Source organism: Misgurnus anguillicaudatus, chromosome 20 (assembly GCF_027580225.2).
Source record: "Misgurnus anguillicaudatus chromosome 20, ASM2758022v2, whole genome shotgun sequence".
Lineage (NCBI taxonomy): Eukaryota > Metazoa > Chordata > Actinopteri > Cypriniformes > Cobitidae > Misgurnus > Misgurnus anguillicaudatus.
In genome coordinates, this window is record NC_073356.2 from 19,083,331 (window position 1) to 19,107,570 (window position 24,240).

Genomic DNA, 24,240 nt, shown 5'->3' on the forward strand with positions numbered 1-24,240 from the left:
AGAGGTTGTGTGAACTGGAATTTTTTCGTCATTAACGGAGATTTGATGGGCAATTAAAACCCCTTAATGTCATTCTGACCGAGTTAAAGTTTTTTTTTCGCACTGAAAAGTATGTTAATATTAAAAGAGAAGAAAATAGGGGAATAAAGTGTAGAGCCAAAGTAGCCAAAGAAGTAGGTGATGATTTGAGTAAAAACTGACTTTTATTTAAAAGGTCATAAGTTTGTAACTGCATTAATAAATTAACAATTAAGAATATATTGATGTTAATGAACTCGCCTGTGATTTTATTACCTTTAAAGGTTTTTTTCTTATGCACTGCAAAAAATGATTTTCAAGAAAAAAAATTCTTATCGTAATTCTATTCGTAATTTTGTCTTGTTTTCAGTAGAAATATTTAAAAATTCTTAAATTAAGATTTTTTTTCTTGATGAGCACAACGACCCAAGAAAATAAGTCTAGTTTTTAGACCAAAAATATCAAATTTAAATGATTTTGTGCATTGAACAAGCAAAAAAATCTGCCAATGGGGTAAGCAAAAAAATCTTGAAAATTTTTCTTAAACAGTAAATTCAAGAAAAATTCAAGAAAGATTTGCTTACCCCATTGGCAGATTTTTTTTGCTTGTTCAATACACAAAATCATTTAAATTTGATATTTTGGTCTAAAAAGTAGACTTATATTCTTGGGTCGTTTTGCTCATCAAGAACAAGCATCTCAATTAATTTAAGAATTTTTAGATATTTTTCCTGAAAACAAGACAAAAATTCTAAGAATTTTTTTCTTGAAAAATAATTTTTTGCAGTGTGGTCACTCTTTTTCTCGCTCTTATTTTTACAGTCACCTTATAGAACTAATGTACTATTTTTTTGTTTTCTTTTAATGTGTGGTCATCTCTTCCTCACCTAGCCTTGGTTTAACTCTCTAAAACCCCTTTCATAGGGCACATTGATTCCAGAAAAGTCCCATTAAATTGTCAGTGTGCCTTCTGTGTGAACGCAAACACATCTTTTTTATAACCGGAGTTTTTCCTCCAAAAAAATCCCATCCACACATGCTCGGTTTAAAATAAATCTCTGTCCTCATGAAAAAGCAAAAACACGCTATTAAAAGCGCTGTCAAGAGCATGCCACACCAGCAGGCGGCGATATAACCCAAATCGTAAAGCCACCTTGGCCAATTAGAAGCCTAACATAAGTGACTTCGCAAGGCAAAAACCCTGTTTTTTCTGTCTACACGACAACACTTGCAACCGGGGTTTCTTAAAATCCTCACCCTGGCAGGGTTTTTCAAAAATTTTCAGTTTTAGTGCCCTGATACTGCGTTTTCGTGTGGAGGAACGGCCGAACCGTGTTAAAAAAGTCACGGTTATAAAAATACCCGTGTCTGTGTGGACTAGGCCTGATATCATTCGCCAACAGCACATCATGTGCTTGTTTATGATCGAATCAGAAACAAAATTGCACGTATGTGATTTCTCGAGAGAAAATAAGCAAACATAAGACGCTGCAGGGAAAAAAAATCCATGAAGTGCACGATTGCAAACACAAAACACCTCACGTTACTTGTCTTTACTGGATCTTTACCGGATGTGTGTGAACGCTCACATAGATTCCAGAAAATAATTTCTAGTGTGAATGAACCAAAATCCCCGGACACATTTTTCATGTATTTTCTGTAATCTATATGTGAAAAGGGCTTAGATTTCTCCCTGATTTCTAAGACTCATGGTCCAATGTTCCCTGCATTTGGGATTCACCCAGGGTCCTCAATAATCTCAAAGTCCGGCATGCTGGGTAATTGAAAAGTGTACGGTTGGCAGGAGTCAAGCGCCTTTGGATTTATCAGCCCCATTCTGTGACTGGCCTCTATGAGATGCTAGCTCCCCCTCTTTCTTTTAGTTTATGGCTTGCTTTTCATTTATCGCTCACTTATCGTTTCCCACATCAGAATATTTTTTTATATGTAACTCAAGAGGGGTGGAGAAGAGATAGTACTGTTGGCCAGGTCCTTATTTCATGTGCTGCTTGGTTTAAAGCTCACATAACACACGCTGTTTCTGCATTTCTGATGTTAAGAGTACCTATAGAGTGGTATTACATCCTTTATATCTTTACCAATTCTTTCCGATAACGTATGAAAAAATGAAGAAGGAGGAGTTACTACTGCGGGAGGAGCGAGTACGAGTCATGCAACACTATACAACACTGTTTAACTTATGGTTCACTACATGTTCGTGTCATTTATATAATATGTACGCTCATATTTCCAACATAACACAGAAGTCTTACTTACTACCGGTTGGGACTTTTCAATGAAATCCAGCGCATCAAACACACACCCAAAACTCTGCTGCTACCCCGGATAATAGATGATATCCAATGTTTCCATAAGGCTGGCTTTCTTCTCCTTACATCCAGAAACACACTTTTTCATTCATGCCATTGTTGAGTTTTGAAATAAAGCAAAGCTGTGTCGCGTTATGTGATCTTTGTAAGTTCTAGCGTCTCCCGCTGATTGACGGGTGGGAGGGGTTTTCCGGGGGAAGTGCCCATAAAAAAGTGGTATGTATAGAAACCCCAGAAATGTCAGCTGGACCCGTAATCGAAAAAAAAAACTTTCCGGAACTTGTACGAACCCTGGCAAAGTGCATTCGGCACAAAAAATACTCTGTAACACGCCCAACTTCTTTTTTGACACTTTGCCTACGTTTAGCATGAGGAAACAACTCTATAACAGTGTTAATAAGTCAGAATGCATGAAATACCATTGGACCACCCTTTTAAGTCTGGTTCTGATGTTTGGAAAGCAAAGAGAATTGGGAGTATGACTAAATACCCAGCAAAACTGAACTAAACAGTGTGCAGCAGGTGTACACTGAAAGTGCAAACATAAATCTTGTTGAGCAATAAGCAAGGCCCACACAAGAAAAAAAGTACAAGAAGATACATAAGTTGTCACTGGCGCGCTACATTTTCACTTTTGTACCTAAAAGGTGCATATTGGTACCTCATATTAGGACCTTTTTAAAAGGTACCATCCAAGTGACAACTTCTGTACCCTTATTTCTGAGAGTGTACAGTATCTATTTAAGTGTTCATTTTACCATTTTGTCTCATACATTTCCATATTTTTCTACATTTCCATATTTCATGCACTTTCCCTTAATGGACCTTGCCTACCATTTTCTACATGTCAATTCTCTTATCGACCATCTGCATCTCTTTCCTGGTCTCTCCGGGGGCATGTCAGCTTCAAGATGGTGTTCCACAGTGATATGATGACAGGAGTTGACAGAGAACATTGGTAAAAATGGTGTATGCATATTTGTGTGTATAAATGTTGTGCTTCTAATATCTAATCTCTAGGGAATAGAAAAGTCAACAGTAAAACTTGTGACCAGTCAACAAGGAGTTTCAAGGACAGTGGCAAACAATTTATTAAATAGCATCTCCTGACTGTTTTGCTTCTGGAGGTCTGAAGTTTAGGAGTTCACCAAGTGTAATTAAAATGACTTGACTGAAAGTGTGCAATACCATATTTAAACTCCGTGGGAACAAAACCATGAACAAACATAATAATGCTCGTTTTCCCCCGCTAGCTGGATGCCATATGTAGACATAGAAAAATAATATTTTTAAAGAGGGGGAAAAAAGCACTGGTGCAGAAAAGAAGGCTAAATAGTTTTTTTTTTGAGGCACTGCAGCCAATTAGAGAGAGAGAGAGAGAGAAAAAGAGAGAGTAGATTAAAGTGTCCATTTCTCCATTTAATGGAAGTGTGGTGTATATGAGATCAGTGACGTTTCTGTTGTGCCTGAGCGAGTGTGATTTCAGAATTAATATTCTATTGCTGGCGAAGACATCAAAGACGTCTTTAAAGGCTTTATCTCATTTAAAGCCAATATTAGCTCCTGTGGTTTGTGTTGGAACGTTTGATGAATTGTGAAAACTTTTTTTTTTCAAAATAGCAGTGTGCAAGAGAAATTATTTGGAGAAGCTCAGCTATACCACACATGCACATTAAAACAGAGTAGCAGCAAAACAATTCATTTATTGGTATTATAAATGAAACAATAATGAATAGTCAACGCAGCCTATAAGATGAAATTATTGTGATGTTACATGCAACTATGCTTCTCGGTTCTTTGAGCATATGCATCTAATTATGAGCTACTAGTACAGTAGTAATATTTGTTAGTCTTTTTTGCGCTGTGTACAAGCTCACAGAGTCTTCGTACAGTATTTACTGTACAGTATGAGATGGGAAAAGAAAAACATCAAACCGTCTAATGTACCAAAATGAACCCAAATGTCTACAGATTGTGTCTGTCATTTCTCTGCATGTAATGCTGTTTGTGTGTTGATGAAAGTGGTGAAAAAAGGTTCAGATGAGCATCACATAAGAGTGTTTTGGGATCCTACACGGTGATATTACTGCTGCAAATCATACCACCTGCAGTGTTATAGCCAACAGACTTCTGTTCTTGCTGTAGCAGGATAAAGACCTGCCAGTTGTTCTGGTCTTTTAAAGAGCACCTATGGTCCGATTCACGTTTTTACATTTCTTTTAGTGTGTAAGTGTGTTAGTACATGGTAACGATATGTAAAAAGGTACAAACCCCAAAGTAAACAATGATTTGAGTTACCGTCTCCAACGTAAATCTCTTTTTTTTGGAGTACAACAAACACACGAATTCTAGGCAACCGTTTACTTCCCGGGATTAGGGATGTAAACAAGACCGACATTATCATATTTCCTCCAGCTTCTGACTCACAGCCTTTAAGTTAACTCCTGTTAGAACACAGAGCTTTTAACATCTGTGCGTTTCAGAAAGAGAGTGAAATCTGGAGCTACAAAAATGTACGGTATGTGGTAGGGGTGTAACGGTACGTGTATTCGAACCGGACCGTTTCGGTTCAGGGCTTTCGGCACGGTGCACACGTGCACCGAAAGGCCGAATGCATTTTGTGTGCGCCTGTGCGTTTCCGCACGAACATATTAAGTGGCGGAAGTCTCCGCGTTCAGCGCAAGTCTTCTGTCAAACATATAACATAATTCGGCCCGCAGAAAGATTTTTATTTACTTAGTTGTATATCCGTTTGATTATTGATGTAAACGTTTACGTGCCATATCTAAAAGCGCTTGTTAAACGCGTGTCAACGCGCTGCTTTGTTCTTTCAAAAGTGCGTGAGAGGATGCACGTCTTTCGTTGCTACGCAATCATGAGACGCGCTTTCTGTGACAGGGAGAATAAGGAATGCGTGATCAGATTTTTCATCTGCACCTCACGTCAATCATATCATTGTCACAATGCGATCAGCTGGTCGGGACAGAGAAGAGCTGTAACCCGGGCTTACTCAGCTGTTACTCAGCTGCGGAGGGGTTCGTTAGTAAAGTCACAGGCAGCTTACATTGACAACACAAGCAAAGATTAGGAGAAACGTGCAAAAGATCAAAGATGGCTATGTATGCAACTTATAATAAGTATATCATCATGTTGCTTGCTATGCAGTTACACATAGAGCAGTAATATTATTTTATACAGAGATGGTACATAGCCAATTCAATACTGTGAGGTAAACAATCCAAAATAAATCAAAACAGAACATTTTTGGTGGCAAAAATGTAGGCTAATTGTTCATAAATGTATTCAGGAATTGAATTTGTTTTAGTAGAAAAAGTTTAAGAGAAGGTTAAGAAAAGAGCTACCTTCTGTTATAAGATAATGTAAAAAAGAACTTTGCAGTAGTATTTTATTTATTATTTTTTCATTTTATATATATTTTATATGTTATATTTTAATAAAAAGTGTTTAAAAAAGTGTAAACAAATTGTAAAAAAAGTTTATAGTAATAAACAACCTGCAGTTTAATGTTTACATTTTTCCCTTACTGTACCGAAAATGAACCGAAGCGTGGCTTGAAAACCGGGGTTCGCACCGAACCGTGATTTTTGCGTACCGTTACACCCCTAGTATGTGGAAAATAATGTGTTTTTAACCATAAATCACGCAAACACATTGTATTATACCAAATACACAAAATAATGTTGTTTTGTAGCAATGAAATAGGTGCTCTTTAAATGATTGTTCTTGCATCATTGCAAAGGAGACAGAAAATGTTAAATTTGCTTATACCACTGGTCTGTTGAATGCTGTATTCTGATTGGCTGAGAAATGTTCCGTGGCAACGCAGTCTCACACCCATGGCGTCAATATTTGACGACACTTGACCATGCGTCAATATGTTGACGCGGAGGGTACCCCTTTCGCGTCATTTTTTGACGAACTAGGGACTTCAATACTATGAGGTACGCGAAATTCTCTTTCCTATTTTCTTACCATTTTCTACCATTTTCGCGTCAGTTTAGGGTTAGATTTACATAATGACATCCCTACCCAAACCTATCCCTAACCCCAATGTCAGGTGACAACTGTTTAATTTCGCGTACCTAATAGTATTGAAGTCCCTAGTTCGTCAAAAAGTGACGCGAAAGGGGTACCCTCCGCGTCAACATATTGACGCATGGTCAAGTTTCGTCAAATATTGACGCCATGGGTGTGAGACTGTGTTGTCCGTGGGTATGCATTACTTTCTGATAACTGCACATTTAACTTGTCAAATGTCTTAAAAATAGGCACCAGAGCAATGGTTTTGGTAACCATGCTATAAGAGGAATAATTGACTCCGGTCATTTGAATTATTTGAAAATAATGCACACCCGTGGTGTAACGGCACTGTGGGTGTGCATTATTTTCTTATAATTCAATGGCCCGTCGTCAATTATTCCTTACTTATTTGTCCAGGCCCGGCGCCAGGAGGGGGCAAAAGGGGGCATTGCCCCCTCAGATCTGATTTGTGCCCCCTCTGTTTTATTTTTGTATTTATGGTTACAAATAAAATTTTCATCCTTTTGAGTTAAATAATAATTTAACCTTATCCCCATACGGGATTTTGAATGTTCAGTGACTTGACATTACTGCCAGATTCAAACGTCTTTCGCGTTGGTAGCGGGTGCACTTCTGGAAAAATCAGCCGAAAAAATACAAAAACGGCCGGTTGCCGACCGCGCAAAAACCGGCCGGTCCCGATCTCTGGCCGGTCAACCGGTGCATCCCTAGTTTCAAAGCAGCTTTACATTAAAGGTCCAGTGTGTAAATTTTAGCGGCATCCAGTGGTGAGGTTGTGAATTGCAACCAATGGCTCAGTCCACCGCTCATCCCTCACTTTTGAAAAGCATTGAGAAGCTATGGTAGCCACCACCAGAAAAACATGTAATTGATGGAGACAACTTAGTAAAAAAAGTTTGTCCGTTAAGGGCTTCTGTAGAAACATGGCGGCCCAAAATGGCGACTTCCATGTAAGGGGACCCTCCGCGTATGTAGATAAATACGTCTCATTCTAAGATAATAAAAACATAACTGTTCATTATAAAAAGGTCTTTATACAACCCTGATAATATAGTTTTGTATTTTATTTTGCATTTCTGTCAAGAGATCCTTCTAAAAATTACACATTGCACCTTTAATAGAAGCAAGGAAAAACACAGAAAATTTGACAAATAGCATAACATAATACAGATAGCATAAGCAGCAGAATTTGCTGCAGCTATGAATCAATATTATAAGCGAGCATAATTATTACTAATGTTACGTATAGAAGAGGGTGCTAAGTTAAGCCAATGGAGGCTGACTCCCCGGGTTGAAAAACCCCCATAGGAGAAAAAAACCCAGACTTTTTTTGCCGGTTCGATTGTCCTCGGGATCGAGTACGAGACAGGTAGAGAGAAACAAAATTCTATTAGCGTAGGGGCCGTTCACATGTAATGCATGTAATTTCACACAGTGATGTGGTTTAAGTCAGCTCGGTTCCAGACAGGCTAACTATTGCGGCATAAGTATATTACCCATAGTTGAGGATTTAGCAAATTTGTGGGCCCAGGGCGAATCTATGTATGGGGTCCCCCATCTGATCGTCCTGTATATGAGTCCCTGTTCCCACAAAATGACTTAAAGAGGCAACATTAATTCTTGTTCTCTTTGTACTTTATATTTTTAATATCTGTTTCATGCACAATAGAAATTGTGTTTGTTGTGGCAAAAAGTCTTAGCTTGAATCTTCATAAGAAAAAATACTCAGGAGACAAAGGTTCCAGGTGCCAAACAAAAATTACTTTATTCGCTCGAGCCAACAAAGTGAGACAATCAATACCCCTCATAGAGGCGCTAAAAGATCATCTGCCCTCCCAACATCTGACTCCATTTTTATACAGTAAGATCAAACACTTCTTATCTGAGATGACGTATGTTCTTCTCATTGGTCTCAGTCTGCCACAATTAATCTGTTTGTTTTATGTGCAGCTGAATCCTTCTTCATATCTAAAATGACAGCTGGACTTCTTAAATCTTAAAGTGACGTTCTCTGTTTATTATTTCGATTGGCCTTGGCTTTCCCTGACATAACCAACTTTTTGTTAATGTAGCAAAGTACAGCCAGACGAATTCTCTAATCTAAAATGACGTACTCTTGTTTATTGGTTGTTTGACCTTGTTTCTCAAACTAATCGTGGCGAGAACAATCGGGCTATAGTTGCAGGATAGCACCTGGTCTCTTTTAATTAGGAAACTGAGAAAACGAAAGATAACTAATCTGAAATGGCGTCCTCTTCTTTATCGCTTATGTCGACCTTGTTTCTCAAACTAATCGTGGCGAGAACAATCGGGGTATAGTTGCAGGATAGCACCTGGACTCTTTTAATTAGGAAACGAAAGTTAACTGAGAAAACGAAAGTTTAACTGGGTGTCATATAGCCTTGTGTAGAAACAACAGGCCTTAGGCCTAATATAATATTAATACAGCATATGATCAGTAATTTACCCAACAAAAACTACTATATATTCCCCCCTTATGGACTCCTGAGTCCATCAAACATGAGGGGGTACCTTTAAGAAAACATCACATAATGAGAGTGCTGCAGCAGAACGTTGTCGCACATGATGTTATACTAGCTAAGAGCTTTCATGGATCAAAAGTTCCATGCAGATCCTAACACAGACGCAGTTAAGATGCAGCACTCACTCCCTTAAGGGAACAAGAATCAAAAACCTTCCCAACAGGCACCATTCTTGTTTGTTTAAGTGAGTATATTAGCTTAAAAGAAGGAAAAAAGATTCTTGGACCCTGTACATACTAAAGGAACCCAAAAAATGAAAATGTTCAAAAATAATTAATATCTCATTATTTGTAATTAAGAAAAAGAAAGACACATGTAAAATCAAATTCAGTAATTTTAAAATGTGTAAGACTTATCATTACTAAAGAATGCTGAAAGAAAATATATCAATCAAAATAAGCCAGTAATCATGATCAGTAGTAAATATATTGATTAATTAAAGATGTTCTCAGTGCAGGTAGAGAGATACAACTGTAGTGTAATACAGCAGTAAAAATTCAGTAGTGTAGTATATCAGTAGTCAAAATATCTAGACAATCTACTTTTAATAATATAATGGTGATGTGTGTGACTTTAGTGCAACGATTATATGGACCTTCGTTCTCAGAGGAACCCCTAGCTTTTCCGGTCACCAGGGGCGCTATCTGAGACACTCTTTAGTGTATTCGTTGAGGTGAAGTTGTGCTCCGATATCTGTGTTTGGTAATACGAGTCTATGTGTATTATATGGTATATTTCACATCTTTACATTGTCCCCCGTTGTGCGGCCGAGCTAGACAATTTGTCCCCTGGATTTTATATCTAAAAAGACACCAGGACCTACAGTCACCACACAAGAGGGGAAATTAAAGATGAAAACAAAGTTTAAAAACAAAATTTCTCTAACTTCCTGCCTACTCAGGACTAATGATTTGTAACTAATACTGAAAAACAATAAAAGAAATACAATTATAAACTTGCTCCCTTACTAACCAAACATATCACAAAAAGATGGAAAACAAAGAAACAAAAAAATGTAACATTTTAATCCATAGTTTCATAAGTATTGTCAGCTGGTGGTGTGGTGTCAACTAACGATGTAGTATGTTTGTTTAGCATTAGGCCGTCAGGACTTTGGTGAACACTTAGTCCTGTTTGTACTGCCATCTGCTTGGCAGTTGCCTTAGCCACCACAGACCTGGAGATAGGTAGAACACAACAGAAGAGCAAGAAAAAAACAACAATTGCAATATAACATGAAATATCGGTTTTGGTTAGCCAAGCTCCCCAGGAAAAAAGCAAACCAGTTATCAATTTTCAAATCAGTATCATCATTAAGTCTTACTTGTTCTATCAGCTTCATTTTATCATCACTATAGTTAATAAATTGATTCTAATTGTAATAGAGATGATTAATCCATTCAGATCCAAATCAGTGTGAATTTAAATCCAAATGTGGAATTCAGATCATTTGGTATTCCTCTTGGCTGATCAATATAATCTATCCAATCATAAAAGAATTGGCAATTTGATATGCTCTTTTTATTCTATCATAAAGTGGTCAGGGCTCAACATGCTCATCAGGTTTGTCACCACCCAATTAAGGGACCAACATATTAATCTAATCAAAAACAGAAAAAACATCACTATGGCGAAGCAAAAGATAATCAATCAATCAATCACGTTTTTTCCCAAAATAAAAATGTAACCGAAACAAACTAATGGAAAATATAATGTTACTAAAGTCAAAGCTAAATACTTACATAAGGCCAGGACAGTGAGCTAACTAATCTGAACTACAAGATCTCCTGAGTTAAAACTCTCCTAACTTCCAAAAAAGAAAATAACAAACACAGGAAAAAGTCTTCCGGTTCAGCTCACTTACCCACACTTTCTCTGATCTAGTTTAACTAGACAAATTCAAACTCACTGTTTGATGCCAAAAGAAATGCAAACATACGAAAGGTTTTTAAAACAAATGGGTAGCTATCCTCTGTGGGGGGGTGGGGGGGGTTAACAGCTCTTAAATAGTTATACCTCAGGTGTCATAGATAATTGGTTTCTGTCCCCTTCCAAATGGACAACCACTACTAGGACAGAGAAAAACCCAAACTACACAAAAATAAAGAGCAGGGGTTTAACAAGGTTATATAATTTTCACATTTAAATACTAATGGCCTGGGCTAAGTTAACTAGCACACAAGCATTTTCAGTATCTGGGGAGTGTGTATCGTAAGGCATTTCTCCCACATATCCAAAAGCATTCAGCTACAACAGCGTTTTTTGTTTGTAACAGGAAAAAGTTATAGTTTATTTTACAGGTATTCCTAGTTGACTGTACTGTTGTGAAATTGTCTGCGAATGTCATTTTAGCTCACAGATTAAATCACTTCTAACATATCCTTTTTGCCAAAATATATATTTATCCAAATGTCAAATTGTGATACAATTATTATGGAATTTTTCCCACATTTATTTCCCCTGTTCCATTAGTTCAGTTAAGACATTATCATCTAGTGAGAAATCTTCATCATACACAATTGGGGCTACAGTTATGTCTCATTTTTATAATATGAATGCTGTAAAATGAAAGTAAGGCACTTAAATTTTGTTGCCTCACCGAATTATTAATGATTTTAGGGATATGCAATCTTTGTTAAATGATCTTCTATCCTATCAAATCTTAACTCTGTCATGCTTTTTTCTTTGTGGCATAAGTGCATTGCTTATGCCTTCTAATTTGCTGGGGCATAATTTCAGTCTTATATGCAATTAATCTTATCAAATATTTAACCTATGTTTAACAATGTTGGAATTTAGCTCTAGAGGCTTTGTGCCTCCCCCCTCAGATCATTTATTTAATACTTTTATAATCTCTACAGCATGGGTCAAGTGTGGGATAGTAAATTAAAAAGGTCATCCACATATTGGAACAGTGCATTGTCCAACACTAGATCTTTTCAAATCTGTTTTTAATAATTAATTAATAATATAAAGTAAATGAGGAAATTTTGCAGTAATCTAGAATAAGTGAGTTGTTTACCTTTGTAGGTAAAAGTTTCTGCATTTCTCGTCCAGTTACATACTAAAGAAAGCAGAGCATAAATTAATTTCATTGAAACAGTTTACTTCAGGAGGGATACTAGTTAACAGTGTGTGTGGATCTGGAACTTACTGTGTGCTGGCCAAACTTCAAATTCATCATTTATATTTCTTCAATCATGAACAAAAATAAAAGCTTTAGCTGCAGAAAATATTGGTGTTTTACAATAGTTTGATGTTTCTACTAAAAACTCCTAATGCCTCAATAGTGCTTCTAATACATTTTATTGTTTCCTGTCACAATGGGTACCTCTTGTTTTCTATTTTAATTCTTACAGATTTTGCTAAATTTTTGTTAAACTCACATATGTTTTAGCTTTTCCATAAATTAGTTTGAATCAGCTGCTCTATTTCTGATGTTTGGCCTGCTCTGGGATGACTGCCAAATAATCTTTATCTTATCAGTTGCAACTACTGGCAGAACCATGGTGCACACAACTTTCTTGTTTCTCCTCTCTTCCAAAATGAGCAGTATAGAATTTTACTGCATTCCCTATTTTATTTTTCATCATATGGCTAAGATCTTAATACTTAATTTATTTGCCTGCAAAATAGTTACATGTGCTGTAGAGTCAAAAATCCTTCTATTTTTTTTTTTTTTTTTTTTAAATCAAGTGTCTATCTGTGAAGCTGTAACTTGGGGCGCTATTCTATATGTGGGGAAATCAGGGGAACTTTCTATCCTTCCTTCTCATTTATTCACTCTTTTTCTAGATCTGTTCTGCATAAGGGGTCATACATCATAATACAGTAAAAATTCAGACTGTACCTTCTATGTTCATTAGTTTGCTCTTTCACAAACTTTTTCCATTTTGTAATTATCTTGTATATATTCTATTCTAAATTTTCCTATCCATTATATGTTTACTTGTGGTGTCATCATTGTAATCTTTCTAACTGCCTTACTGTTAATCTAAATTCCATCAGGGGAACAAGATATCTGCTATTTTAATCTACACAGGGTACCTCTTTCTAAAAATTAATGGGTGTGCTTAGAAACTAATATTGCTAAAATCACTTGTTTGGCTTTTTATTACAGACAGACTGGAGCAGTCAGAGGTGTCTGAGCTGGGTTTTTTTCTTAAAATCCTGCTTGTTTTTCAAAATTTTCATCAACATAAACATTGTCTCTTGGCATAAATCCATGCAGCTTGCTGTTCTTGTCCAACGTTTACCCAGCGTCCAGTCTCAAACTTTAAATCCTAGCACCCTCTCTCTCCATCCTTGAGATACCGGCTGCTTGCTTGAATTTTCCTCTTGCTTGTAGCTTTTACTGGTCTGGTTTCTCCAGCCTGCCTGGTCCCTACTCTACACTTCCTGTCGGTGTTGTATCATTTACTTTTTCTAAAATGTCATTCCTAAATTTGTCCATCCTTAACTTAGGCCTTTCTGTTCTGCCTACGTCTAGGGGTGTTATCTGATGTAGGGCTGTGGCTACACTGTTATATGTTTTATTTATCTCATGGGGGTGTTAACATCTTTCCTAATGTTTTGGCTGCATCAGCCTATGCGTTAAGAACTGGGTTGTGGCCTTGGTTTGCTGTCTATTTTTTTTTTTTTTTTATTGGGCTTGTGGGGTCATATGTGTTTGTGGCTATTTTAGGGGTTTGTAAAAGGGGTTGTGCTCTAGCCTGTGATTGGTCTGGCTCTAATTCTATCCTGTCCTAAAATTGTATGTCACCTGTAATTATTGGTAATTGGTTTTTTAAATCCCTCATCCCTAGAGGAGGCCTTTTTCCTTTGTCTACAACTTTTTATCATCTTCTTTTAGAATCTCTTTATTCTAAATCTATTTACTCTAAATTTTAAAGAGTTAAGTCCCTCCTTTTTTAATAAATTAAAAACTATTATTTTATTATTATCATCATTATTATTATTACTATTTTCTCTTCTCTTCTCATATTTTACTCTTAGGGTTTGTAATTTCTACAAATTTTCCACGTCCTCACACACTGTTACCTCAAATGTCCCATCCTCTGGCCATTTTGTCCTCAAGTGTTTGGTATGTTTGGTCCATTTGTTTGGAAGTTCTTGTAATCAAATCCGTGCTGATAGGATGTCTGGACTTCAGCCTTTCCAATGATATGGATGCCATGTCTGTAAACACACTTCACCATAATTAGAATTAATTACATAGGTCAATTTGGAAAATGTATTTCTTCAAGGTTCCTCCCTCAAATTCTCCCACAAATATTCTTATTACACTCTCTCTGTCGCAGGCAATCAAAGGCCTACATTCACAATGCACCGGTCTTATTTACCCATATACTCTTATCACGGATTACTTTTAATTATTAATTTATGTATTCATAATATTGTTTATTATTGTTTACTATTATGTAATAATTATTGTATATTCCCTAATACAAAATAAGGGGTGACCAATGAATAAATAGACAACTTCACTCACAAATAATATTTCCAAAATATTATTATTTCCAGTATCAGGCGTATGTGGCCTACTTGATCTCTGAAGGTTGTATGAGCAAACCTCATCTAAATATTCTATCAACATGACATTCCATAATTATTACTTGCCAGGTTATCTATGGCCACTTTTTCTCTACTTCTGGTAACTTTTGTACTTCCACTAATTATCTCAGATACCAGTCTATTAATTTATATTACTGCTAAATATTTGCTAAATGCTTTTACAGAAGTTATTGTTAATATCTCTTATTTCAGTTTGAATTTGATCATTTCACACTCTTTCTGCTGCTAATAGGGATGTTCATATCAGTTAATTTTCTCAACCGACAACCGCAGCTTATTAACTGAACATTAACCATTAACTTATACCGTTTTAATATTAAATTGTCATTGAGTAAAAATAGTTGACGGTTGTCTGTGTTCTGATAAAAAACAAAACATTTTATCTCATTTAAACGTGCAAACAGCAGCGACAGATCAACAACAGAATCAGGATTCATTATCAGATATTCACGCAACATTACCTCATCAAAGAGCACGCAATTAGCTCAGATGATTATTATCCAAAAAGGGCAGATTGTCTCTTTTTCATCTACCACAGAAGTCATTTCTAAAGTAGGACGCATTTCAAAAAGTTTTGCTTTTGCTAATTTGTCTCATTTAGGGGCCACCTTTGTGTCACCATGCGTTAGCAATTATTATTATATACAATACGAACATCCCTAGCTGCTATAAATACACGTCTCTTATATTTTAAGTTATTATCATCCATAATCAGGTATATTAAGCCAAAAAGAAAATGAGAAAATGAAAAATAAGATCAAAAGCTATGTTTTTAAAGATAAAATCACTCATATTTACAGTTTATATTTACAGAGGCCTCACTTTATCTTTACTAACACACACATATAGACACACACACTGATCTCTCATATGCTCTCACTCAAAACAGTTTTTCATTCACAAAAATCTCTCTCACTCTCTTTCTCATACACCATGAGCCCCTCCCTTCTCTGCTCTCTAAGCTTTTATCTCTTCACAGACACTGTTCTAGCAGGCAAACATTTTCCCACGCTGAATAAGACACAGACATGCAAAACACTCTCTCATCGGCCCGGGCCTTCACACAGAACACTCAAACTTCCTATATTACTTCTTTTTGGCAGTGATTGTTGTCTCAACACAATTCACCACAAATTGTTACAACGATTGACAAAAGCAATGTACAAAGCAACAAAATAATAAAGACCGTACCTACGGCCACCTGTCCTACAGGATTTATGAGCGCTCTTCGCTCTGGACGCCAACACGATTTATCTAAACCGTGGTCTCACTCACGCCCTGGAACCCCAATACGTTTTACCTAAAACGCAGTTTCACTCAGGTTCTGAAACCCCAAGACACCGTAACACTCAGATCTTTATCAAGACCCCAAGGTGCCGTCACACTCAGGTTTCTCGTGGGACCCCAAAATGCCGTAACACTCAGATCTTTTTAAGACCCCAAGGCACTGTAACACTCAGGTCCAACACTGGGTGCCAACACGCCTTGCCTAAGACGTGGTTACACTCACACCCTTGCAATTTCACTCAAGTTCTGAAACCCCAAGACACCGTAACACTCAGATCTTTATCAAGACCCCAAGGTGCCGTCACACTCAGGTTTCTCGTGGGACCCCAAAATGCCGTAACACTCAGATCTTTTTTAAGACCCCAAGGCATTGTAACACTCAGGTCCTGAAACCCCAAGACACCGTAACACTCAGATCTTTATAAAGACCCCAAGGTGCCGTCACACTCAGGTTTCTCGTGGGACCCCAAAATGCCGTAACACTCAGATCTTTTTTAAGACCCCAAGGCATTGTAACACTCAGGTCCTGAAACCCCAAGACACCGTAACACTCAGATCTTTATAAAGACCCCAAGGTGCCGTCACACTCAGGTTTCTCGTGGGACCCCAAAATGCCGTAACACTCAGATCTTTTTTAAGACCCCAAGGCATTGTAACACTCAGGTCCTGAAACCCCAAGACACCGTAACACTCAGATCTTTATAAAGACCCCAAGGTGCCGTCACACTCAGGTTTCTCGTGGGACCCCAAAATGCCGTAACACTCAGATCTTTTTTAAGACCCCAAGGCATTGTAACACTCAGGTCCAACACTAAAATACACCCGCACTCACATACACACACTTGTTTGAAATCTGGAACCCCCTCTTGCTTTTGCAATTCAATATTTTATCTTTATCTTAATAGAAGCAAATTAATTAGTAGTATAAGTATCAAATCGCCGTGTTCAATTTGGAGAGGCCTGGAGTATCAACACCGCTCAGGGCTTACCTTCGGCAGACCACACAAGCACTATACAGAATAAGCAAGAAAATTTATGCTCACCTCTATAGTGGCGCGCCCTTGTGTGACCTGGCCGACCTCTGCCCGTCTGCAGCCCTCCACTCCGTAGCCTCTGTCCAATCACGTCGCGGGGTCACCAAGTTATGTTGTGGCAAAAAGTCTTAGCTTGAATCTTCATAAGAAAAAATACTCAGCAGACAAAGGTTCCAGGTGCCAAACAAAAATTACTTTATTCGCTCGAGCCAACAAAGTGAGACAATCAATACCCCTCATAGAGGCGCTAAAAGATCATCTGCCCTCCCAACATCTGACTCCATTTTTATACAGTAAGATCAAACACTTCTTTTCTGAGATGACGTATGTTCTTCTCATTGGTCTCAGTCTGCCACAATTAATCTGTTTGTTTTATGTGCAGCTAAATCCTTCTTCATATCTAAAATGACAGCTGGACTTCTTAAATCTTAAAGTGACGTTCTCTGTTTATTATTTCGATTGGCCTTGGCTTTCCCTGACATAACCAACTTTTTGTTAATGTAGCAAAGTACAGCCGGACGAATTCTCTAATCTAAAATGACGTACTCTTGTTTATTGGTTGTTTGACCTTGTTTCTCAAACTAATCGTGGCGAGAACAATCGGGCTATAGTTGCAGGATAGCACCTGGTCTCTTTTAATTAGGAAACTGAGAAAACGAAAGATAACTAATCTGAAATGGCGTCCTCTTCTTTATCGCTTATGTCGACCTTGTTTCTCAAACTAATCGTGGCGAGAACAATCAGGGTATAGTTGCAGGATAGCACCTGGACTCTTTTAATTAGGAAACGAAAGTTAACTGAGAAAACGAAAGTTTAACTGGGTGTCATATAGCCTTGTGTAGAAACAACAGGCCTTAGGCCTAATATAATATTAATACAGCATATGATCAGTAATTTACCCAACAAAAACTACTATATGTTTCATATACTGTATTTTGAGGGCACTTTTGTAAGGGAAAACAACCCGTTACATTTGTTAATGTGTGCATACCTAAGTGGTTATTAAGCTAATGGACATTTTTGAGTAGGTGGTTATTATTTTGTTCAATGATTTCATACTATATTACTATCATATAGTGCCTTACTGTTTGCCTTTTTATGCAGTTAAATCAATAGCTTGATTAAAAACAGCTAGTATCCATATACTGTAGTGTACAATATTACAATGGAGTTATGCATGATTGACAAACTGTAAAAAGTTGCAAATGTTGGTGCTGGAAAATGTGTATCTGAATACTGCACATATGCCAGAAATAAAAAAACAGGAACTCCCTAGAAAGAACAGATAGAGCCTAATACAAAGACCTATACAGCATATCAGCCCTGTAATATCTCCTCATTTCTTTCAGGGCATTTTTGGTCTCGGCAAAATGACTCAGCACTACCGTAGCTTAGTAAAAAACTGGTCTTACATTCTGCACAGCATCTCTGAGCCCAGAAGCTGGTTTAGTAGCGCTGTGGGACCAGGAGAGCTTGAATAAGACAGCACACCCTATGTGTGTAGTAGTGTACGTGTGCATTTCAGTCTTGTTAATCTGACAGATGTTTACTCGAAAGCTGCAGTGTGTGAATCAGATCTGGGTGTCTGTCCGATCACTAAATCTTTCCAGATTGTTCCTAAGGGAGCCAAACACGAAATCACTTTTTTGTAAGTGGATTATTCAATAATAAAATGCCTATTCCTGAATGATGTGACACCATTTGCAATCAGCTGTTTATAGCTCTAAAAAGGTGCTTAGTGGACTGCAGTGCTCAGGCAAAGCATTTGAAAGTGTTTGGCCATGTTAATGTGTGCGTGTCTCTGTGGTATTGGTGAGGTCACACACAGCTGAGAGGAAGCTCATCGAGATTCTGTGTTGATTCATGGAGCTCAGGATGAGGATGCAGGCCAGGGGGCTGTGAAGCACATCACCAAACCCTCACACACAGAATAAACACACTTCATCTTACACAGCGCTGCTGTTTCAAACACCACGGGGACCTTCTTTATTTCCACTTCACCATTAGGTTCGGCATCACGTTGGTCCATCATTTGTTTTGTACATGCTAACTCCTTTCTCTAAAAGATTGTCCATCCAGGACACCTCAAAAAGAGTCTCAGCCTATCCAGGGGTAAATTAAACATGTCCCCTATCCATATTTCTGCCTGTTTGACATTGATTGTTTTATCTAGCTATCTGTCTAAATACACGTCTGTCTTGTCTGTTTGTGTCTTTGTATGTCTGTCGGTCTAAATAGCTTATCAGTCTATATGTGTGTGTGTGTGTATGTATATATATATATATATATATATATATATATATATATATATATATATATATATATATATATATATATATATATATATGTGCCTGTCTGGGTCTTGGTCTGTCTGTCTACATATCTGCCTTCCTGTATGTGTTTCTAAATATACGTCTAAACATCTGTGTGTCTGTCTGTCTTTGTCTATCAAAAAAATACCTGTCTGTCTCTGTCTTTGTTTATCTGTCTAAACATTAGTCTGTCTGTCTGTTTATCTGTCTGTCTGTCTAAATATTGGTCTAAAATCTCTCTGTCGGTTTGTGTCTAGTCTATCAATAAATATATTTGTTTGTCTGTCTGTCTAAATGTCTGTCTATTTGTCTAAATATATCTCTGTCTGTCTTAGTCTATCAAAAAATACCTGTTTGTCTCTGTTTGTCTGTCTAAACATTTGTCTGTCTGTCTAAATATTGGTCTAAAAATCTGTCTGTCTGTTTGTGTCTAGTCTATCAATAAATATCTGTTTGTTTGTCTGTCTGTCTAAATGTCTGTCTGTTTGTCTAAATATCTCTCTATCTGTCTGTCTTTGTCTATCAAAAACACCTATCTGTCTATCTTTGTTTGTCTGTCTAAACATCTGTCTGTCTGTATGTCTGTCTAAAAATCTGTCTGTCTGTTTGTGTCTAGTCTATCAATAAATATCAGTTTGTCTGTCTGTCTAAATGTCTGTCTGTTTGTCAATATGTCTCTCTGTTTGTCTTTGTCTATAAAAAACCACCTGTCTGTCTGTCTGTCTGTCTGTCTGTCTGTCTGTCTGTCTGTGTTTGTCTGTCCAAAAATCTGTCTGTCTGTTTGTGTCTAATCTATCAGTACATATCTGTTTGTCTGTCTGTCTAAATGTCTGTCTGTATGTCTAAATATCTGTCTGTCTTAGTCTATCAAAAAACACCTCTCTGTCTGCCTCTGTTTGTCTGTCTAAACATCTATCTGTCTGTCTGTCTGTCTAAAAATCTGTCTGTCTGTCTGTCTGTCTGTCTGTTTGTGTCTAGTCTATCAATACATATCTGTTTGTCTGTATGTCTAAATATCTCTCTATCTTTCTGTCTTTGTCTATCAAAAAACACCTGTCTGTTTGTCTCTGTTTGTCTGTCTAAACATCTGTCTGTATGTCTCTCTCTCTCTCTGTCTGTATCTCTGTCTAAATATTGGTCTATTAATCTGTCTGTCTGTTTATGTCTAGTATGTCAATAAATATCTGTTTGTCTGTCTGTCTGTTTGTTAAATATCTCGCTTATCTCTCTGTCTTTGTCTATCAAAAAACACCTGTCTGTCTTTGTTTGTCTGTCAAAATATCTGTCTGTCTCTGTCTTTGTTTGTCTGTCTGAACATCTGTCGGTCTGTCTCTGTCTTTGTTTGTCTGTCTGAACATCTGTCTGTCTGTCTCTGTCTTTGTTTGTCTGTCTAAACATCTGTCTGTCTGTCTTTGTTTGTCTGTCTGAACATCTGTCTATCTGTCTGTCTTTGTTTGTCTGTCTAAACATCTGTCTGGCTCTGTCATTGTTTGTCTGTCTAAATATCTGTCTGTCTGTTTGTCTGTCTAAATATTGGTCTAAAAATCTGTCAGTCTGTTTGTGTCTAGTCTATCAATAAATATCTGTTTGTCTGACTGTCTAAATGTATGTCTATTTGTCTAAATATCCCTCTATCTGTCTGTCTTAGTCTATCAAAAAATACCTGTCTATCTGTATGTTTGTCTTTCTAAACATCTGTCTGTCTAAATATTGGTATAAATCTTTGTCTGTCTGTCTGTCTGTTGGTCTGTCTGTCTAAATATTGGTCTAAACATCTGTATATCTCAGTCTAAATGTTGTTGGTCTGTCTGTCTATCCTAATATATATATAAATGTTTGTCTGTCTAAATATCAGTCTAAACATCTGTCTGTCTATCTTAGTCGGTCAATAAATATATGTCTGTCTGTCTGTCTGCTGTCTATCTAAATATGTACATGGTAAAAATTGAATTAACTTTATAAAAAAGTCAACATATTTTAACTATATTTTATAAGTTAAGTATAAGTATTCATGTGTAGTCAAAATAAATAACAGTAAGTTGAAATTACAATAAAATATTTTTTACAGTGTATCTATCTATTTGTCTGTCTTTGTCTGTCAATAAATATCTGTCTGTCTGTGGCTGTATGTCTTTGTCGGTCTGTCTGTCCCATCATTTACTTCTATCTTCTGGTGTCAGGCTCCACTGCGTGCACCTTCCAGTGAGCTGGTTTAGTAACACAGACTGAACATTTCTATTCATTTCGCCCGCACTGACTCCTGCATTGGTTACAGCACTATTGATTTGACCATGGGCTACAGTCATTTGCGTTACGACCAGGGAGCCGAAATAGAAATATCAGCATTTGGCTCTTGCTACAAACATAGAGGCAGGACCATCTGCACCCTAATGGCTGTATAATTGTTTCATACTGAATTGCATAGTTGTAGTACTCATGCGTTGTCCTTCCCTGTGTTTACACTGCTGTATCTCTTACATTCAGTAAATAGCTGTGTGTGTGCGCGGTTGTAGGGGTCATCTGTTTCTCTTTCTCTCTATGTACTGTAATTTGCAATTTGAAAGAGATGCACGCTATTATATCATAATAAGTGTTAGTTACACACAGTGTTATTTATACAGCCCACTCTACTCTGAAATATATCTCATATACAGTACACACACACTGTATACTACACTACACACGCGTGTGTTTGTACCGTTTAATTCCCTCTTTGTGTAAATTATTCAGCTCAGGACGTTATTGTTGAATTCAGCTTAATTTTTATTTCGACAGTATATTTCTCCCCCTCTCCTTTAACACAATTTCTGTCAGACTCCTCTCGTGAGTACAGATGAGGTTTCACAGTAAGGATTAAGCTCGCTGAGATACAAGAAGGATCGAAAACATTAGCAGAGTCTGATTAATTTAAGACTTTTTCTTTCGGTTGCCATCTGGAGCAAGCTGGGTTAGTGTTGCACATATATACTCTCGCTAACTGTGTGAGCGTGCGTTGTGTCCAATTCATGTCGTGCTAACACATGCCAAACCCATACGAACTGAGTTTTCCTCTTATTAGCCACGGGTCATAATTAGCAGCGCTGGGCAGTAGCATCATTACAAATGAAGCTTTTGCTATTTGTAACTATTCTTCTTTGTAGTGAGATGGTAGCAATGCTATTTTGATAATGCAGATTTTCAGTAGCAATTATATTGGTTTGATTTAAGGAATAGTTCACCCAAAAATTAAAATTCTCCCATTATTTAAACTACCCTCATGCTGTTACAACCCCGTATGAATTTCTTTGTTTTGCTGAACACAAATAATATATTTGTAACTAAGCAGGAAACAGGAGCACCATTGCTTCCATTATATAAAAGAATTGGAAGTCAATTTGGCTCAAAAACGGTCTGGTTGCTAACATTGCTCAAAATATGTTTGGAACAATTTCAGAGTGAGTAAATTATGACATAATTTTCATTTTGGGTGACCGTCCCTTTAAGTAGCAGGTGTAGGGTTGTTTTTGACTTTTCTTACATTTCTTATTTTCACATTATGCTACATTTTATGAACTGTCAGGAAAAATTGTCAACTTTGTACCACATAATAATACATCAGAGGTACATAGTGGACCAAGAAGTGCAATACTGGTACCAAATGTATACATATCATTACTAAATGGTACAAATTAAGACCTTTTTAAAGGGTACTGCACCAGCTACGATACATTTTATAATACATAATACATTTTTCTGTGTAATATCGCATATACTGATAGAGTATATTTTTTAATAATCAATTATATTATTACATTTTAGCATCTTCAGTGTGTTCGTAGCAGTGCTGTGACAGATCGCAGCTGATCCGTGAACCGAACTCGCATGCGATTCGCTGATTAATCGCGGGGAGTCAGCTGACATTGGCTTAACTTAGCACCCTCTTATAGACGGTTTCAGCAGTAACAACATAAACAAGCGGCTGTCGCGATTCACATGTAACTTCCGGTAAACTCCGCTAAGAATAAATAACAACAAAGTTCTTTAAACGTAGTTTATTTATATAACAAGCACAAAAAACAACACACAGATTACCTAGGAAACCAAAACATTTGTTATTTTCGACGAGGCATTTGTTCAAGAGATCCGTTTAGCAACTAGTCAGACCATTAAAAAAATGAAACCGGAAGTAAGGTTCGGATCCAGACGTGTATTACGTGGGTCCGATGAAACCGTCTATATATGTTACATAATTACTACGCACGCTAGTACAGTTTATTCTTTGCTGCTGTATTCTGCTGCTTATGTTGTCCATTAATTTTTCTGTGTTTTCTCCTGCATCTATTAATTTAAAGCAGCTTTGAAACAATCAACAATTGTGAAAAGCGCTATATAAATTCAAAAGGGAAAAGTTTTAACCATAAAAAAGGAGCTAAAGTGAGCAGTTTTCTGTATGCACAAACACACATGCGGTTGAATGTGTCCGGTCCAGCTCCCTTCAAAGATCAGAACGCTTGACTCTTGTAAACTTTAAAGAGAAATGTGCTACTGTGTCTTATACTGTAGTACATTAAAATACATTTGGTGGATAAAGCAATGAAAACAACGTAACGTTTTTATGTGAAGCGATGTGAAGTTTATGTTGCGCCGTTTGGAATTCGCCCTCCGTCTGTGTGTGTGCACGTTTAAGTACACTCAAAACTGGACACACGGAGAGACGTGTTGCGAACATGAAATCTTTATGTTCTTGACAGGGCTCATACAAACAAAATTATCTCCACATATACATAATGGGATATAGTTCCCATCTATACTGGGCTTTCATTGCTTGCTCAATATATATATTTTACTCAAGCCCAGTATAGATGGGAACTATATCCCATATCTAAACTATATACATCACCCGTTGTATCGATCAAAAACTTCTCTGCCTTCCTTTCTCAATTTCTCACACACACACTGAAGTTTAATCTTGATTTCATGTTCGCATTGAGAACAAGAGCTGAAATCTAAACAGAATCATTCATTCCCTTTTAAATTCTCATAGCATTACATGCATGACTTCCAGTCTATATCTGCAGTGACACGCAGCAGTGCACGGAGC

At 37.1% G+C, this 24,240-nt stretch overlaps 1 protein-coding gene and 2 long non-coding RNA genes across 3 annotated transcripts in view; 1 reads left to right on the plus strand and 2 right to left on the minus strand.

Moving 5' to 3' along the window:
- The window catches only part of dlgap3 (discs, large (Drosophila) homolog-associated protein 3), a 177,188-nt gene that overhangs the window by 42,066 nt on the left and 110,882 nt on the right, over nucleotides 1-24,240 (plus strand). The gene's annotated exons all lie outside the window — the stretch shown is intronic.
- LOC129435167 (uncharacterized) lies at nucleotides 8,150-9,167 on the minus strand. The gene is made up of 2 exons (XR_012359717.1): nucleotides 8,744-9,167; nucleotides 8,150-8,603 (listed from the first exon to the last, which is right to left on the minus strand). It is a non-coding gene; the product is annotated as an uncharacterized lncRNA (long non-coding RNA).
- On the minus strand, nucleotides 17,020-17,763 carry LOC141351456 (uncharacterized). Its single transcript, XR_012359718.1, has 2 exons — nucleotides 17,614-17,763; nucleotides 17,020-17,473 (listed from the first exon to the last, which is right to left on the minus strand). It is a non-coding gene; the product is annotated as an uncharacterized lncRNA (long non-coding RNA).